General features: G+C 31.9%; 1 protein-coding gene across 17 annotated transcripts in view; it reads right to left on the bottom strand.

The window, feature by feature from the left end:
- cep44 (centrosomal protein 44) overlaps positions 1-20,165 on the bottom strand; it is a 207,433-nt gene that overhangs the window by 55,652 nt on the left and 131,616 nt on the right. For 2 of the 17 annotated variants that reach the window (XM_073949136.1, XM_073949144.1), the window contains exon 1: positions 9,310-9,683. The exons of the other annotated variants lie outside the window; for them this stretch is intronic. The gene's annotated coding sequence lies outside the window, so the exon portion shown is untranslated. Of the gene's footprint in view, positions 1-9,309; positions 9,684-20,165 lie in introns of those variants that run through there. 17 annotated transcript variants of the gene reach the window in all.

Raw genomic sequence — 20,165 nt, 5'->3', positions numbered from 1 at the left:
ACATCTTCTAGATGTACAAGCAGGACATATGTAAACTAATCTAAATATGTAACATTGATACATTTTCATCAAAAATGATATTTCTTCATTACAAAGTTGCATTTCTTGCCTTAAACCAACAGCAACACATTAAAGCTTCTAGAAGGGAGTAAAAAAAGCAACCAGTGAGATTAAACGGGTCAAGTAAACACTGTTAGCGCTGACCTAGTGTTTAGTGGCCACTGAGAAGTGTGCGACGCGTGTATGTTTTGCTCAGTCCGAGTGCCCTCTTCCACCAATGGTTTAATACAGTATGTGAGAGGGCAACATAAGAAGCAAAAAGGGAAGCAGGAAGCTATAAATCAGAGAAACTACCCGACCGATTGCCCTCGCTAAATCAAATCAGCAGGCAAATGCTTGAATTCTCTCCCAAACTCCAGTCCGTCGAACATGCAGTCGCAAAACTCAAAACCCCAGCCAGGCAATCGCTGACACTCACCAGATACCCAGCAGCCCCGGCGCTAATCCGTTTAGCCTCGGCCCCAGTGTGGTTCTGTGTAGCCATGGGCTTTTGTTTGGGCTTTGTGAAAAGAAGAGCTAACCGAATTTTGGGATGGGTAATTGATGCCAGCGTGTACGGTTGTTCTTGGAACAGGACAGGGGAGAGAGAGTTGATAACGTGGTTATATTGTATACGCAACGATTAATCGTAATGCGAAACAGACACTGTCATTACTGACTTTGTTATTTGTCCATTCTGCTCCATGTGATGTGGTCTGCCTGTGATTTATTGAATCAATGGCATAATGTTGTTTTAACCAATTTCATAATGTTTTTGTTTTAACTCTTCTTTAAATTAAGAGATGGAAATGTCTATTTTTGTTTAATGCGTCTGATATTTTTAGTTATTTTAAAGGAGATGTCAGGTCTTCATTTCCAGACTCCATTCTTCCTCAATGAATATGTGCTTTTAAAAGTTTGCATTTATCAGTCGTTTTGGGGAGAACTACGTTTCTTATCCATATCTTGGCGAAGAGATGGATCAGAGGTCGAAGTTCACCTTGTAGTTCCTAAAAGTGATGATAGGCTCAGCAAGGCTCTGATAAGAAGGAGCCACCAAGCTCTGCGTATTCTGGAGCCATCAGTTAAGAGATAAAGGACATTTACACTCTGAAATATAGATTTGTTTGTTCTAAAATGTACTTTTAAAAATGCCTTACTATCTCAGTTTTCAAATTCTTCAAAGTCCTTTCTTGCACTGTTCTAAAATTATTTGTAAATTAGCAGTTTTTCTTATTTTGTGATCAGTCTGTTTATTTTTCCCTATTTATTTATGCCTTTGAATTACTTTATGGAACCTACTTTAACCTTGAAAAAGTAACAACAACAACAACAACAACAACAACAACAACAACAACAACAACAAAAAACAACAAAAAGACTTTTATTAACTTTTTAATAGTTCAAAGTGATATATTATCTGGGTTGGTATTGTACTGTGTATTACCAAAAACCTTATAATAAAGTGCCATTACATTTTCTAATGTTTTACAGACTGATTTCTCTAGATATTTTTTTTCTTATTAATTGCATTATTTCTAACTACTAAAATGCCAATAAAAGTCACTTTATTAAACTGTTGAGTTGAATTTTCAACATCAAAATTCAACAGAGCAGAGATAAAGTTCCATAATGCAATTCACAACCGTAAATAAACAGAAAACAGAAAAAAATATGAAAGCTATTAATTAACACATTTTTTTTTCAAATGTTTTTTACAGTGTGATCTTAATCTTAATCGTAAAATGAAAATATATTTTATAATGCTTCCATAAAATATATATTTTAATTTTTATGTATTTTATACCAAATATAAAACATTGCACTCCCAAATCGTTAGCATGTGCATCCCTTTTCAACACCTTTTCCAAAATTACTGTATTAATACAGAAATAAATATGCAATTATTATGTCTTATGTTGTATATTTTTAGCAACAGCCAAATACACTGTATGGTCAAAATGATAGATTTTTACTTTTAGGCCAAAAATCATTTGAATATTATTTAATGATCATGTTACATTTACATATTTTGTTGCATTATTTTTCTAATGTAAATATATCAACTCAAAACTCAATTTAGATTGGTAACTTTTAAAATCAGATTTGCTCAATAGCTTTTTAAAAAAGCCTTAGATTCCAGATATTCAAAGAGAAATATTGTCCTATTCTATCATAAATGGAAATCTTATTTATTCAACTTTCCGATGTATAAATCTCAATAAATCACTTATGACAAATGTTTTGTGGTGTAGGGTCACATATGTTTTATAACGATTGCTTAATTTTGAATACATCCCAGTAGTTATTTATTTATTTATTTATTTATTTATTTATTTATTTATTTATTTATTTATTTATTTATTTATTTATTTATAAATTATTATTATTATTTTTATTAAAAAAAGAAAGACAATATTTGGGCCTTGAAGGTAAAAATTAATATTAATATGTATTAATATCTAAAAATACAAATATGTACCTATAATGATACCTCAATGATACCAAAGTGCACATTTAAGGTACGAATATGCATCTAGGCACAAAGGTGTACCTTTAGAAAGGTGATGAGTTTTCAGCCTTTATTTTCTGAGAGTGTATCAGTGCAAGAGTTTTACATTTTTGTGATGTTTTTGTCATGCATTGCTGTTTTTAAAATATTAAAGAACGGTCTAATCATGTTTACCAATTTTTACCAAATATCTTTGTTATAATTAAATACTTGATAACTATTATTTTCATATCATTCAGTGCTTAAAGAATTCATTGCAGCAGATAAATCCAGCAATACGTACTGCAAATTATTAAACCTAAATATTTGTTTAACATAATTTAGTGGTTTTAATGATTAGGAACAATTATACGTATTATAAATCATAAAAGGGCAGGACACTGCAATCAAATTCATACTGTGTGAAGAGAAATGTCTTCGAATGAACAATTTCTTTAAACTGAATTGAAATGCTGACAAAACTGCAGTTTACAAGCTCAGCATTGCTAGAATTTGCTGTAACTTCCAAGAAATCTTTAACAGAGCTTATTGGATTGTGCCTATTAAAAGAAGACAAGCTAAAGCAATGTTTTCAGCTGATAAATGAGATAAAAATAATAATAACAATTCAATAAAATAAAATCCTGCACATTGTACAAACGTTCATCCTGACAAAAATTGTGTTAGTTGATCAGTTTCATCAGTCATCAACCTGATCAGGCTTTAAACTCATGAAACTATTAAATATAAACTATATATAAACTATTTTAAAATAAAATAAAATAAAATAAAATAAAATAAAATAAAATAAAATAAAATAAAATAAAATTAAATTAAATTAAATTAAATTAAATTAAATTAAATTAAATTAAATTAAATTAAATTAAATTAAAGCACAAATATTAAAAATTATATTTCTAACAAATTTTATATTGCCAATGTTATGATCATTTTTGTTTTGTGTAGGAGTGTTAGATGATCTTTGTTTTTGTTCCAGAATGCGGCTGATTAAACTGTAAGTTTGGTCTGGTTTGTGTATCAAGTGTCATAAAGACAAACAGGAACAAACACCGATCGCAGAACGCAGATACTGCAGAGAGCTCAAACTTTTATTTTGTGTACAATATAGCCGTCAAAGCAACACATTACAAAGAGCTTGATGGCAATTTCTATTATATCTATGCAAATTATGCCAAAATATTATGATAAACGAAAATATAGGACAAGCATATTAGATGAAGGACTGGTGACATACTGTTGAAGACTGAATTATTTCCCCCTGTATATCTTTTTGCCCAATTTCTTGCCCAAGGGGCTAAAAATATTGTCCTTAAAATGGTTTAAAAAAAAACAAAAACATTTTTTTTTTTTTTTACTTTTATTCTAGCTAAAATAAAACAAACAAGACTTTCTCAAGAAGAAATTTAGAAAAATTTATATATAGGAAATACTGTGAAAAAAATGCCTTGCCCTGTTAAACATATTTTGGGAAATATTTCAAAAAGACAAAAACTAAAATAAAATAAAAATAAATCACAGAACAGCCAATAATATTGACTTCAACTGTATGTATATAAAAATGTCAAAAACTGTATGAAATATTTTATTCACATCATGTGCTACTTTTATCTTATACAAATGCACTTTTATTGGAGCTCGTCTGCCTCATATGAGAAGTGAACAGTAGCTCCCTTACAAAAAAGAAAAAGAGCTGTGCCCAAATCGTTATTTGTTACTGTTAATGGAACATCACCTTAGTCCATTCACATTGTCTCTAATAAATGTTTTGAGTGCAATATAAATATGGAAATAGTCCTCAGGTCAACAAGCAAGGTAACTAGGGAAATATTTACATTTGGAGGGCTCTAATAGGGAGAGAGGCAAAATGCCAGCGAAGCCATGAGTGGTTAGTTAGTTGTGAGGTATTAATGTTTTTAACAAGCTTCTGTACCACCAGTAATTCTGTGATATCTATCTATCTATCTATCTATCTATCTATCTATCTATCTATCTATCTATCTATCTATCTATCTATCTATCTATCTATCTATCTATCTATCTATCTATCTATCTATCTATCTATCTATCTATCTATCTATCTATCTATCTATCTATCTATCTATCTATCTATCTATCTATCTATCTATCTATCTATCTATCTATCTATCTATCTATCTATCTATCTATCTATCTATCTATCTATCTATCTATCTATCTATCTATCTATCTATTTATCTGTCTATCTGTCTGTCTGTCTGTCTGTCTTATCTAATCTATCTCCGTGCTTTTAGAAACTTCCAGTAATATTATGAACTACAAAAATGTGAAGGGGTAACATTTATACCTGCATAATTCTATATTCAGAATTTAATTATAAATTGTATAAATGTACACAACATTTTCATACACAGTATGGCATCCAAGTAAATGCTTACACATCCACTCGTGACCTTAAAAATAATAACAACAATAACAAAAAATACATGATAACAATAATACGAATAAGAATCTAAACTATGGTGAAAAAGAATTTATGCAATAAAAAATAAAAACAAATGTAATATATATATATATATATGTTTTTATTACAAACTTTTGACCTGTAGTGTATGTTATATATATAAAAACATACACTACAGGTCAAAAGTTTGGGGTTAGTATTTTTTTAATGTTTTAAATAAGCTTCTCCTGCTCACTAAGGCTATATGTATTTTATCAAAAAAAAAAAAAAAACAGTACAAATTGTAAAAATATGAAATGCTATTGCACTATAAAATAACTACTCAAACGTAGTTAAAATTCATTCATTTATTTTCTTTTCAGCTTAGTCCCTTTGTTAAATTGGAGAATCAACCAACTTATCCAGCACGTTTTACACAGCGGATGCCCTTCCAGCTGTAAACCATCTCTGGCAAACATCCATACAGTCTCATTCACGCTCATACACTACGGACAATGTAGCCCACCCAATTCACCTGTACTGCATGTCTTTTTGCTGTAGGGAAAACCCGGAGCACCCGGAGGAAACCCACGCGAACGCAGAGAGAACATGCAAACTCTACACAGAAACGCCAACTGACCCAGCCGAGGCTCAAACCAGCGACCTTTTTGCAGTGGGGTGACAGCACTAACTACTGCGCCACTGCGTCGCCGTAGTTAAAATTTTAATTTAATAAATTATTCCAGTGATTTTAAAGATAAATTTTCAGCTTCATTACTCCAGTTTGGAGAATCACATGACCCTTCAGAAATCACCTTAATATTAGTTATTGTTGTTATTATTATTACAGTTTTTTCTCAGTCGCTTTGGAGCATTTCTCCCAATTCTCCCAATTCTCAAAATGGACAGCTCATTCCTCAAAAGCAAGTATTTATGTCAATAAAAGTGTCAGTGTCATCAAGTCCTGCCACTATTGTTTATGATAGTCAAATGGCTTTGTCATGTTTTAATTATGACAGTTTACTTTGTAAGTTTTTTCCAATGCAAAAAAAAAGTCAGATTTTGCTGACACTTCCTGAAAATGCTCAAGACAGCACTATATACTATCATACTAAAACTACAGTAAATTTAGACATCACTGCATTTAGTGTGGTATCTCAGTACAAAACACTAAATATGTATGTTTCACATTTTTATTGCATATGCTTTTTGCAATTCTAATTTATTCACAGCATTGTGCAAAAGAATAGAGCTGTGCACAACTGTAAACAATATTGCAGTACGTATTGGAACGGAACCTACAGCATACAGGTCTGTAACTCATTTATCAAGTTTTTCAATTCAGAAGATTTTTTTCAGGAAAATATATATATTTTTTTCAATTAAAAGTTTGCTTTGCAGATTTTAACAACTAATTCAACATTTTTGTATGTAATGTCTCAAGTAATGACATGAGGACTATCAGTTTTATATGGAATGACTATTCAGCATTCACAAGTTTAGTTCATTTTGACTGACATGACATAAGCAAATGATAATGTTATAAACAGCAGAGAGTTGTATGAAAACAATTGAGGCATGTCTGAAAGCATTTGCAATTTGGTGGAATGAATGAGAAACTGCTACTATGATGTGCACATATGACTAATTGTTTTGAGAAATGCATTAACTGCAAAGGTAAATAGTGTTGTGAGAACTGCACCACAGTGACTGAGAAAAACTGTAAAATAAGCTTTTCCTGCTCACCAAGGCCACATTTATTTAATTAAAAATCAAATACAAATTGTAAAAAATAATGTGAACTGTTATTGCACTATAAAACAACAGTTCAAAAGTATGTTATAGTTTTATTTAATAATTTATTCCAGTGATGTTAAAGATGAATTTTCAGCTTCATTACTCCAGTCTTTAAAACTGACTCCAAACTTTTGACCTGTAGTGTACAGGCAAGCTTGAAATGATTCATATATAAAATTCTCTACAGAGAATGGTTTATCTTTTTCCCCCAGTTTAATTATTTTTGGACTTAAAATGTTATTTTAAAAAAGGAAAACAGTTTTAACTTGATTATTATTAAAGCCTGTTTGTTCAATGTAGTTTCCTCATAGTGTATTTTAACTTTTAACAAATTAACATTTGCAACCAGTATTATTTATTTTTATAGATATTGTAACTGTGTTGTATAAATGGTAGATGAAATAATGCAAAAAGTAGATGAAAAAAAGAGCCTAATTTATATATATTTGTTGATTTTTTTTTTTTTTTTAATATTTCCAAAATGATGTTTAACAGAGCAAGGACATTTTCACAATATGTCTGATAATATTTTTTCTTCTGGAGAAAAAAATTGTTTTCTGTTTGTTTTATTTTACTGTTTTTTTTTTTTTAAACCATTTTAGGGACAATATTATTAGCCCCTTTAAGCTATTTTTTTCTCAATAATCTACAGAACAAACCATCGTTATACAATAACTTGCCTAATTACCCTAACCTACCTAGTTAACCTAATTAACCTAGTTAAGCCTTTAAATGTCATTTTAAGCTGTTTAGAAGTGTTTTGAAAAATATCTAGTAAAATATTATTTACTATCATGGCAGTAAATTGTCATCATGGCAAAGATAAAATAAATCAGTTATTAGAAATGAGCTATTAAAACTATTATGTTTAGAAATGTGTTGAAAAAAATCTTCTCTCCATTAAACAGAAATTGAGTAAAAAAAAAAAAAAAAACAAGTGGTCAAAACATTCAGGTGGGCTAATAATTCTGACTTCAACTGTATATATATATATATATATATATATATATATATATATATATATATATATATATATATATATATATATATATATATATATATATATATATATATATATACACACATATTTCTTTTGATGCCATAGATGGTACCTCAGAGTATACAGTATATGTGACTCTGGACCACAAAACCAGTCACAGGGGTCAATTGAGAATTCAAATAATATTTGACAAGATATTTTTCAAGACACTTCTATAAAGCTTAAAGTGACATTCAAAGGCTTAACAAGGTTAATAGGCAGCTCTGTTAAACATCATTTGGAAAAAAAAAACTCATTATTTACTTTCATCATGGCAAAGATTAAAATAAATCAGTTATTAGAAATGTATTATTAAGTCTGTCATGATTAGAAAAGTGTTAATCTATCTTTTAAATTAATATTTTTGTGCATGTTATATTTGTGCATGTACATTAGATTAGTCAGAACTGAAGCCAAATCTGGAGCTTAACTAGTACACCCAAATTTATGTTATATAAAAATATTAAATACTAATTTAAAAAAAAAAGAGAGGAAAAATCAAGAGAAGCAAAAACTATTTTTTTTAATTTAGTTGAAATTTTGTAGGCTGTCATTTTTTTTTTTTTGCAATATTTTGCTTGAAATTGAATTGTATTATCTTTCAATTTCTAAATATATTTGGTGACTAAAATATTATTTTAATAAATATATCAGTTTAATAAAGATTTGTTTAAATGCACCAAAATACAATTCCTATATTTACTGAGAAATGGATACAAAATATTCATTTTCAAAATGGGGTGTACTTTATTATGCTGACCACTATATTTCACTGATTTTCTCAGGTATCTAAAAGAACCTTAAATATTTGTATTATTCGTAATATTCGTAAAAAAAAATCCAAGCACATTTTTACATTAAAAATAACAAACTAAGATAACAAAAATCATCATATGCATGTTTTTCACAGGCACTGGTTTTCATTTACCACAATATGCTAAAGACTGATGGCCAATGTCACAACACCAAACCCCACACTGATTTATCACCTAATCAGCAGCTAAATTAAGAAGGGAAAAAACAATGTATCATTGTTTTTGGAATGCTATTAAGAATCTGCAATCTTCCACTTTGTTCTCATGCGCACATATTATTGTGGTTTGAGAGTACCAATATGGTTCTGATTTGGACGTTCTAGACGTTTCCTCTCACAAAAAAGGCCCAAATTTGAGAAAAAAAAAATCAGGTGTGCCAACTTAGAACCGCAAATAAAGGGAAACAGTAAATGCAGAAAAAAGGGCCGACTGGAAGAGAGAAAGGTTAGCGGTTGTAGAAATAAGAGAGGAGAGGAAAGCGAGAGACATTTTAGGTTTTCAGATAAAAGCGCGGCACACCCTGTATCCCCGGACATTTTTATGACCCCCTTTCAAGATTACTGTGCAGAAATACCGCGGCTCATTTGGAAATCAATTAGCCGGCGGGGTGATGAGGTGTAGGCCTCTCTCAGCCTGACACCCGCTGTCCCCGAATTATTGTCAGCACTATAGCGTGGCTCACACCCACCTCCGCTTTTGGGCATCTGGACTACACATGTTGGGCTCACGCTCTGTCTGAAGGCCCAGCTAAGCTCTCCACACCAGCAGCGAATCCCTCGCAGCAACACTCAGATTAGATGAACATTTTAGCCAAGCGATAGAGAAGCTCTGCACGCTTTGATCCTCCACGAACACACAGGCTACAGCAGCATGTCTACAACTCATTTATATTTCACGCTGTCAGGGAAAACAACCACAGTTTGCATTTTCGAGGTTTCGGAGATAGCATAAAGCAGACGCAAACTGACAAACGAAGCATTGCCGGAGGAAAACAAGGGAAGCGAAATGTCAAGCTTTTGGCTGAGGAATGCCATCAATGTTGGTCTACAGTAGTACAGAGTCTGATTGCAAGATCTCAGGAGGCGAACATCTTTCAATTCCTACATTTTAATATTTTTACTAAAAAATAAGTATAAAAATATTAATAAAACTGTAATAATAGTCTACCTATATATTATATTTGACCCTGGACAACAAATCATAAGGGTCAATTGAGATTTACACATCATCTCAAAGGTAAATATACAGTCGAGGTCAGAATTATTAGCCCTCCTTTGAATTTTTTTCTTTCTTTTTTTTTTATATTTCCCAAGTGATGTTTAAGAGAGCAAGGAATTTTTCACAATATGTCTGATAATATTTTTTCTTCTGGAGAAAGTCTTATTTGTTTTATTTAGGCAAGAATAAAAGCAGTTTTTAATAATAAAAAAAATTAAGATCAAAACTATTAGACCCTTTAAGCTATATATTTATTTTTCGTTTTGATAGTCTACAGAACAAACCATCGTTTTACAACTTGCCTAATTTCCTTAACGTGCCTAGTTAACCCAATTAACCTAGTTAAAACTTTAAACGTCACTTTAATTTGTTTAGAAGTGTCTTGAAAAATATCTAGTAAAATATTATTTACTGTCATCACAGCAAAGATAAAATAAATCAGTTATTAGATATTAGTTATTAAAACTATCATGTTTAGAAATTAGTTGAAAAAAACCTCCCCGTTAAACAGAAATTGGAGAAAAAATAAACAAGGGGGGCGAATAATTCAGGGGGTATAATAATTCTTACTTCAACTGTATAACAATGTTTGGCTACAATAGAAACACAAATATTTCATTCATTCATTTTTCCTTCAGCGTAGTCTCTATTTAACAACTTTTCTGGCAAATGTGAGAGCATTTTTTTTCTTTAACTGTACAAGTTCGAATATATTAGCTATTTCATTAAATGTGTGTTTATATGTACCAACACAAATGGATTAAGTTAACTCAATTGTTTTTACAAATTGATGTTGATTGAACTTAAAACATTTAAGATGTCTCCTAAAAAAATTAAAAAAAATGTGTTGATTCAGCTCATTTTAAATAAGTAGCTTGAACAAGCTGCAAAAATGTGTTTTTGGAATGTATAAAGGAACAATGTGACAGGTTGTAGAGAAACAAGAAGATAACAAGCAATACTTCATTTTATAGCCTGTAAATTTAATGTAAGAATCAAGGGGGTAACAGTTACATTTACACTGTGACAACATTCAATTCAATTCATGTTTTATTTATGTAGTACTTTTCCAATGTAGACTGACTTAAAGCCGCTTAACAGAGATGTTTTAGTAAATCCAGATTTTAGAGTGGAACATGGAACATTATATTTGTGCGATAATCAAAAATAAAATGTTGTTTGCTGCTTTTTAAATTCTGTCTTTGCCAATTTTAATACTGCTGCCATATATCATATTTTTGCTGTATAAACTGATCGGGGTACAACACGTGTTGTATGCTATCATATTGTATTTTGATATGTGACCATTGCTGAAAAGACATAAGTGGGGTTTGGGGGGTATAATATAAGTGGCATACACTATAGATTCTAAACAAAATCATAGTGGGCTGTAAATTAAGGTGGTGCCTGTTACCCCCTTGTTTCTTGTAGAGGGTAAATATAGTGTTTGTGGGCTGTAAATTAAAGTGTCTAAAAGTGGTTCCCCCAAACCTTTCATATTGTTCCCCATTACTTAAATGCACTTACTGTATAATTACACATGAACAGTAAAATAAAAAGAAGTAGAAAAACTGTTTAATTACTGTGTAAAATATGAGCTGTAACCTAAAGCATTGCCAAAAAAATATAAAATCTAACACTTTACATCATCCCTATATTTCTTAATCTAGTTTTGTCAATGATGAATGTTGTTAGCTTTTCTGTATGACGCCTTGGATGAAGCACCTGCCTATTACATATATGTTAAAGTAAACTATGCAGTAGATACATTAAAGAGACATAAATGTGCACAATGTTTAATAAATAAATACATTTTCAAGGTTTCATAGATTTAATAAACTACGGTGGCCAAGAGAGTTCATACTGTATGTGCTTCAAGATGAGAATTCACATGCAAAATAAAACCAAACAAACAGCTTAATGTTACTTTTGTACATGTCACCAGAGAGGACAAGCCCTGCCCATTAGTGATGATCTCTCTCTCATTAGCATAGGGCATTTTTCTTGTTTTTGAATCTCCCACTAAACTGAAAAAAATATTCAAAGATGATTCCTTAGATTTACTAAATTTTTTTACGTTAAGTGGTTGTAAACAATTTATTTGGGCTGGATTTAAACAAACAAATTAAGTTGAACATTATTAAACTTAATTTGTTTGTTTAAATTCAACACAAATAAATTGTTTGCAACAGTTCTGCATGCAACACCTTTTTTCAGTGACGCATTTGTAGTTCCTCCCTCTTTTGAAAAGAGCACAATCTCAATTGAATTTAAAGCGACAGTAACCAAAAAAGATCAATTAGGATCAATTAACCTAAAAGGGACAGTTTCAACGAGTTATAAAACCTTATTTGTGTGGTATTTTGAGCTGAAACTTCACACACACACTCTAGGGACATCAGATACTTATTTTACATCTTGGAAATAAAAAGAAGAATATAACAGGTCCCCTTTAATGTATTTTCTAACATGAACTAAGTTTGAACAATACTTGCACAGCATTTGTTATAGTTCAACATTTACTAATGCATTACTAAAACACTAATTCATGCTTGTTAACAATATTAAATGCACTGTGAGTTAACATGAACTAACAATAAACAAGTTTATTTCAATTGTCTTACATTAACAAGCATTGTTTGTTCATGTTTGTTAATGCATTAACTATACCTTATTGTAAAGTGTTACCATCTCGGCTGCTTCATGTTTATAGTGAGCAGTGTTGTCATTCATTTTGCAGTTCATAACTTTATTATTGCTAAAACATACAAACAATATTGAACTGTATGAAGGAAAGTATATGTCAAATTCCTGTAAAGGAACAGCACTAATGTTTTTCTATGGTACAGGTTGAGTTTCCGGAACTCAGGGTGCTGCATGTCCTTGATTCTGTCTTCCTAATGTGTGTAGAAGTTTTTTGGGGGTGCAAAGGCTCCCTATCCAGATTTTCCCACACATTATTTCAGCGTTTCAAATTATAGGCTGCACTTGCGTAAATTCAATAAAAAAAAATTTAATTAAAACATTTGTATAGTATGGTTGTGCTACAAATATTCCATATAATATACAAGGAATATTTATATGCCTCTATAACCAAGTTATTATTTTTAAAAATTATTTTTCATTTATTTATTCTCTTTTCGGTTTAGTCCCTTTATTAAGCTGGGGTCGCCACAGCAGAATGAACCGCCAACTTATCCAGCACATGTATTATGCAGTGGACGCCCTTCCGAATGAAACCCATCACTGGGAAACACACTCATACACTCTCATTCACACACATACACTACGGAGAATTTAGCTTACCCAATTCACCTGTACTTTGTTTTTGGCCTTTGGGGGAAACTGGAGCACCCGGAGGAAACCCATGCAAACACTGGGAAAACATGCAAACTCCACACAGAAATGTCAACTGACCCAGCCAAGGCTCGAGCCAGTGACCTTCTTTCTGTGAGGCGACAGCACTACCTACTGCGCCACCACGTCACCCAAATGAAATTATTATCACAAGCAATCTAAAACTGGCTAAAGCTACTGCATTCTACTGCATTCATTTGTTGCTCAAGATTATTTTTTATTTTTTCATATTCCCTACAGTGCTGTAATAATCAACATGTCTGTAATACTGCTGCTTGATTTGGGGTTATTCATGGTCTACTGAAAGTGATTTGTTGAATCTAATTAGGTGCCTTTTAATGTTTGATGAATGAACTGTCTGGATAAGAACGTCACCTCGTAACAAATGTTACAATAAAAAATTGTAAACTGATATGTTAATAACGAATAACCATAATAACCCTCCCAGAGTTATTTGCATGACACTTCACTTTTTAATTTTTGGGATATTACTGTGGTTCAGTTATGTACAGTAGAATTTTATATTAAATCTAATGTGGATGAATAATGTTTATTGCATTAATTTAGTGTCATGTTTGCAACCATAATGACGTTTACTAGTTGCTCCTTCTATATATTGGTGTTTTAAATAGAAACATTTTTGTGACGAGCTTTGTTTTCTCATACACTATCAGAAAAAAAGGTACATGGTGGTACAAATAATGTTCCTTACGGAAAATGTTGTACCTTTGTAAAAGTTGTAACTTGTATGGTACAGAAAAGTCCTCTTATGATACTGCTCTGTATTTTATGGTACAATTCAAACACGGGTACACCATTGTTCTCGTAAAAAGGTACATAAGTGTTGGGCAACTCCTTCTTAAAGTAAAATATCTATGAAAATAAATAATACTGCAAAGGCAAAGTGATTTTATAAATAATTTCCATACTAAAACATGAATTATTATTTTAAAAGCATATGTTAAACTAAGACATAACCATAGACATAAACAATTATTAACAACTATAATACAAAACAACTGGCAAAACAGTTGGTATTGTAAACTAAAAATTTAAGGCATTTTAATAAACATTTAGTGAGCATTTTCTGATAAATACATTTTCATTATTGATATCCGCACCTTTTTGGCGTTTGCTTTCCACTACGCACATGAGCTGGCAAAAGTCCTGCATATGCAAAGTGATCATGCAGACAATTTACTATTGTAAAACTAATCAAACATTATGCATATCTCGTTACAATATTTTTGCATAAGTCTATTTTATTTTAAGAGTTTATTTTAAAATCAATTAAATTAAATGATAAACTTTTAGGTGATTACAAAGGTATTGTGTGAAAATAGAAGACAAAAAAAGTTTACATTGTACATGGGAGAATGTTTTTCTGTAACATTTTTGTGAAAAGTGTGAAATGTTTAGCAAAAAATAGATCTTTTGATTTGTGTTAAAGTATTTTTTATTCTTTAAAATATAAATATGTAAAAATATATGAATATATAAAAAACTTTTAAAAAAAGTGTTTAAAAAAGTATTTGATGTTTTATAATAACTGGAAATAAACTGACACATTTTAGATAGCAAAATGTCTTTAAATAGTTCTTGAAGGAACACATTTGACACTGTTTAGGTACAAAGTGTCTTGTCACTGTAGTGGTACCTATCAGATTTGTACCTTTGATGAAGGTACAATATTGTATCTGTAGGTCTTAAAAACAAAAGGTACATTTCGATTTCCCATGGTACAAATCATGTCCTTAAAGGTACAAACTCCAGTGGTACAAATTTGTTTCTTTGTTAAAGGTACAATTCAGTCCCATAAAAAGGTACTGCCCAGTACCATATTTTCTGAGAGTGTACTTTTTCATCACCTGCTTTTGGTTGAATTTGCTTTTGGTTGAATGTATAGCAAAAGATACAAGATTGTATATAGGTTATTACTTTATGATGTATTAACACTATGAGTTAATTAAATATACTCAAATACACTGTTTGTTCAAACTACTTATTTAAATTGAACTGAAACAACACAATTCTTAAGGTTTTTAAGGGACAACTTATTTGTTTTATGTTAAATCTACTTAAGCTTGTTAAATAAACTTAATTGCTTCGCAACACAAAATTGATTATACAGAACCAAGCATTTTAACAGTGTACTTTTAAAGGTACATCCATAATTCACACAAAGCATCATAAAAAAATTGAAAAAGTTGCAAATACACAACTTCTGGCCTGTTGTTTGGGATAATTTACATCCCCCCACCATGTTTTAGCTGGCCCCCTCCATCCCGATTTCTCCCCCCTCTTGCTTGGGCACTGCACACAGATTAGGACCCAGCTAGGTGCCAGTGTTATCTGTGTTAGTGCAGAAAAGGTTACACTACACTAACAAGAATGTCCCTGGTCATGCATGACAAAGTCCAGCTGCCTGCTATCCAGCAAACTCTGGCTGGATGTTCAGAAGGTTCCACTTAAAAGCCCCAGGCGGGGGGGTTCGGGGTTGGGGCGAAGTGGAGGCGTCTCTGGAGATTACAGACTCTAACTAGCTGTTTCCACCTCACAGAGGAATGGACCGGCTCATTGCGTTGCTATTGGCCCACATTCATTACTGTTGTTTGGTCCAGGCAGATGAAATCATTTACCTTTATAACCTCTTGACCTTTTATGGAAGTTTTGTTTCATTATTAGTTTTTGTTAAGGGTATAATAACAGCATTATAATAAAAAAAGCCATAAAATATATTTCTTATCTGCATTTTGTTTGCTCTAATATATACAGATATATGGATTTAAATAAATTTGTCATTAAAATGCCATAAATCAAACAAATATAAAAGAAAATGTGACATATGAGCAAATAAATAACTAATTTTTTTATTTATGTATTTTGATATGCTTGTAGTGATGTTAAGCTATTCAATTCCAACCTATCCGGTTTTTAATGTATTTTTCTTTCATTCAAAGCAAACTTCTGATAAATTCAACCACCATTGCACATTTGATAATTAAATTATTTAACCATTAATTATTGTTGAGGGGCGAGGCAGTAGTGCAGTAAGTAGTGCTGTCGCCTCACTGCAAGAAAGTCGAACCTTGGCTCAGTTGGCATTTCTGTGTGAAGTTTGCATGTTCTCCCTGCCTTCGCGTGGGTTTCCTCCAGGTGCTCCGGTTTCCCCCACAGTCCAAAGACATGCGGTACAGGTGAATTGGGTAGGCTAAATTTTCCGTAGTGTATGAGTGTGTGTGCACACACTAGAGATGGGTTGCAGCTGGAAGAGCATACGCTGCGTAAAAACTTGCTGGATAAGTTGGCGGTTCATTTCCCTTGTGGCGACCCCGGATTAATAAAAGGACTAAGCCGACAAGAAAATGAATGAATGAATAATTATTGTTGAAATAGCACACAAAAAGGACAAAATATAAAAAGTGCAACTGCATTTTTGATAAATAAATAATTAATTAAACTCGAACAACTTTGATAAACCAAAGTTTGACAAAAAGCAGGCATAGTTGCATGATTGGTGAGTAAGTAAACAAACAAATTATATATATATATTTTTTTTTTTTCATATATATGTAGGCATTTGCATTAAATTGTAATAAAAGGTGTTTCATTTAAATAAAACATTACTACACAGAAACAGAGAGATCGATGGATATATAGATAAAAATACAGAGAGATAGAAATACAGATAGATAGAAAAATAGAAAGATAGAACAATAGATGGATATACGGACAGACAGACAGACAGACAGACAGACAGACAGACAGACAGACAGACAGACAGACAGACAGACAGACAGACAGACAGACAGACAGACAGACAGACAGACAGACAGACAGACAGACAGACAGACAGACAGATAGATAGATAGATAGATAGATAGATAGATAGATAGATAGATAGATAGATAGATAGATAGATAGATAGATAGATAGATAGATAGATAGATAGATAGATAGATAGATAGATATATGGATAGAAAGATAGATATATAGATAGATATATAGACAGAGACAGACGGACAGACAGATATATACAGATAGATAGAAAGATAGATGGGCATACAGACAGGCGGACACACGGACGAACAGACAGACGCACAGACAGACAGAGAGACAGAGAAACAGACAGACACACAAACGGACAGAGAGATGGACAGACAGATATGCAGATAAATAGATAGATGATAGACAGATAGATAGATAGATGATAGATAGATAGATAGATGATAGATAGATAGATAGATAGATAGATAGATAGATAGATAGATAGATAGATAGATAGATAGATAGATAGATAGATAGATAGATAGATAGATAGATAGATAGATAGATAGATAGATAGATAGATAGATAGATAGATAGATAGATAGAAAAAAAGAAGAATGGATGGATGGATTATGGACAGACAGATATATATATATATGCCCATTAAATTGAAACCACAATACTCTCCTCTCTTGCTTTCCTGTTGTTTCATTTAAATCAAACGGTGCTGATAAAAAGCGGGCACCATCGCAGACGGCTAAATGATAGATGCCGGTCTTTTGTCACCACAGCCCTCGTCACATGACCAGTTGTACTCTATTATCCTGTCAGGCTGTTGATAATGGAGAAGATTGCTTGTTTAGACTATGTAGTGACTCCCTTTAATTCGCCGTGGCTCCAGAGTGACACCTTTAAACGGCCATCATTGGGAAATCCACATTTTCCAGAAGGACTTAAAACAACAGAAGCCTGACTGGAGCAAAATTATCTCCTCTTTAGACCTAATTACCTCCTCTCGTTTAATCTGCAATGTGGTCCAAATTCATCCCATTGCCGATCATTGAGTGTGACTGCCAAGATGAGCTACTCAACAGAGAGATATGTTTCTACAGTGAGACATCCCATATAGAAATATGATACATGGCAGTATGATTAGCCCACCTGTAAAATGTTTTGTTCTTTTAAAATATTTCCATAGTGCTGTTTAACAGAGACAAGATTTTTTTCCAACTTAATAATTAATAATAACTAAATTATGTTGTCTTTCCCTCAATGGCAGTACAACATATTTTCTAGTTATTTTGCAAGATACTAGTATTCAACTTAATTGAAATTTAAAGGCTTAAATATTTTAACTAGGTTAAATAGGCAAGTTATTGAACAACAATGGTTTACTTTGTAGCCAGTTGAGAAAAACTTAAGGGGCTAATAAGCTACAGTATAATAATATTGACCTTACCATTTTTTATGAATCAATTAAAAACTAAAACAAATAGGGCAAAAAACAAAATATAAAGGGACTAAGCCGACAAGAAAATGAATGAATGAATGAATATATATATATACTGGAAAAATATTCCAAATTTCACAGGAGAGCAAATTTTTACTTTACCTGTACATGTTAAAAATATATTAGCTAATATGTTACAGTCTATGTGTTTATATATGTGTGTGTGTGTGTGTGTGTGTGTGTGTGTGTGTGTGTGTGTGTGTGTGTATGTATACAGTAGTCAACATTTAAAGTGGATCAAAAAAGTTTTTCAAAATGAAATGGGTGTTTTTGAACTGTTTTAGGCCAATTCGGATAAAAAGTTTTGATCCACTTCAAATTGCTGTAGGTTTGTTGACTACTGTATATACACCATCTGACAAAAGTCTTGTCGCCCATCCAAGTTTTAGGAACAACAAATAATAACTTGACTCAGAAGTGGCTTATATAAAAGGCCTCTTGATTACCCTTATTTTACTAGAATAAAATATGATCAGCCTTGAATTTTAATTATTTAATTAGGACAGAAAGGTCTGACTTTGCTGAAACAAAAGTCGTGTCACTTAACAGAAATAATGTACAGTATAAACTATAAGGTCATGGCGCAGTGGAAAAAGAACTAATATTGTGAATGACTCCCGTGGGCTTGGAGGACTGCAACCATACATTTCTGCAATGACTCAAATAACTAATTAATAAAGTCAAAGAAAGTATTCTTGCAGGACTCCCAGAGTTCATCAAGATTCTTTGAATGCATTTTCAATGCCTCCTCCTTCATCTTACCCCAGACATGCTCAATAATGTTCATGTCTAGTGACTGAGCTGGCCAATCCTGGAGCACCTTGAACTTCTTTGCTTTCAGAAACTTTGATGTGAAGGCTGAAGTATGAGGAGCGCTATCCTGCTGAAGAATTTGCCCTCTCCTGTGGTTTGTAATGTAAGGAGCAGCACAAGTGTATTGAAACCTCAGGCTGTTGTTGCCATAACCCCAAACCATGATTGTTCCTTCACCAAAGTTGACTAATTTTCGTGAGAATTTTGGGTCCATGCAGGTTCCAATAGGTCTTCTGCAGTATTTGTAATGATTGGGATGCAGTTCAACAGATGATTAATCGCAAAAAAAATCTACCTTCTGCCACTTTTCCAAATGATCAACTAGAAGTCAAGTTATTATTTGTTGCTCTTATAACTGGGATCGGCGTCAAGGCTTTTGTCAGGTAGTATATATATATATATATATATATATATATATATATATATATATATATATATATATATATATATATATATATATTTATTTATTTATTAAAGGTGGGCATAGACTATTTATTAAAATCTAGATTATTCTCACTCTAATCTTGGAATTAATCTAGATTTATCTAGATTAAATGGCTCATTTGAATTCTATCGTAAGTCTTTGAGAACATGTTTCTCACGCCTGGTGACGCATTAGACCAGGGCCTCATCTCCTGCTTCCAAAATGCATCACAAACTGCCGGAGAAACTGTTCTACTTTGATAATTGATGATGTAAATAAATTATGTTGAATATTGATGATGCAAATAAATGATGTTCAATAAGATGTACTTACTGTTTTTTCAGTTAAACGTGAATTTTGATCTGTAGGCCTACATAAGCTCAAAACAGCAATTTTTGATTAACTTAATCTGACTAAAGTCATAACTGAACTAAACAGGAATGGAATTAAGACG

Source organism: Danio rerio, chromosome 1, assembly GCF_049306965.1.
Source record: "Danio rerio strain Tuebingen ecotype United States chromosome 1, GRCz12tu, whole genome shotgun sequence".
Classification (NCBI taxonomy): Eukaryota; Metazoa; Chordata; class Actinopteri; order Cypriniformes; family Danionidae; genus Danio; species Danio rerio.
This window is presented reverse-complemented; position numbering and strand designations above follow the sequence as displayed.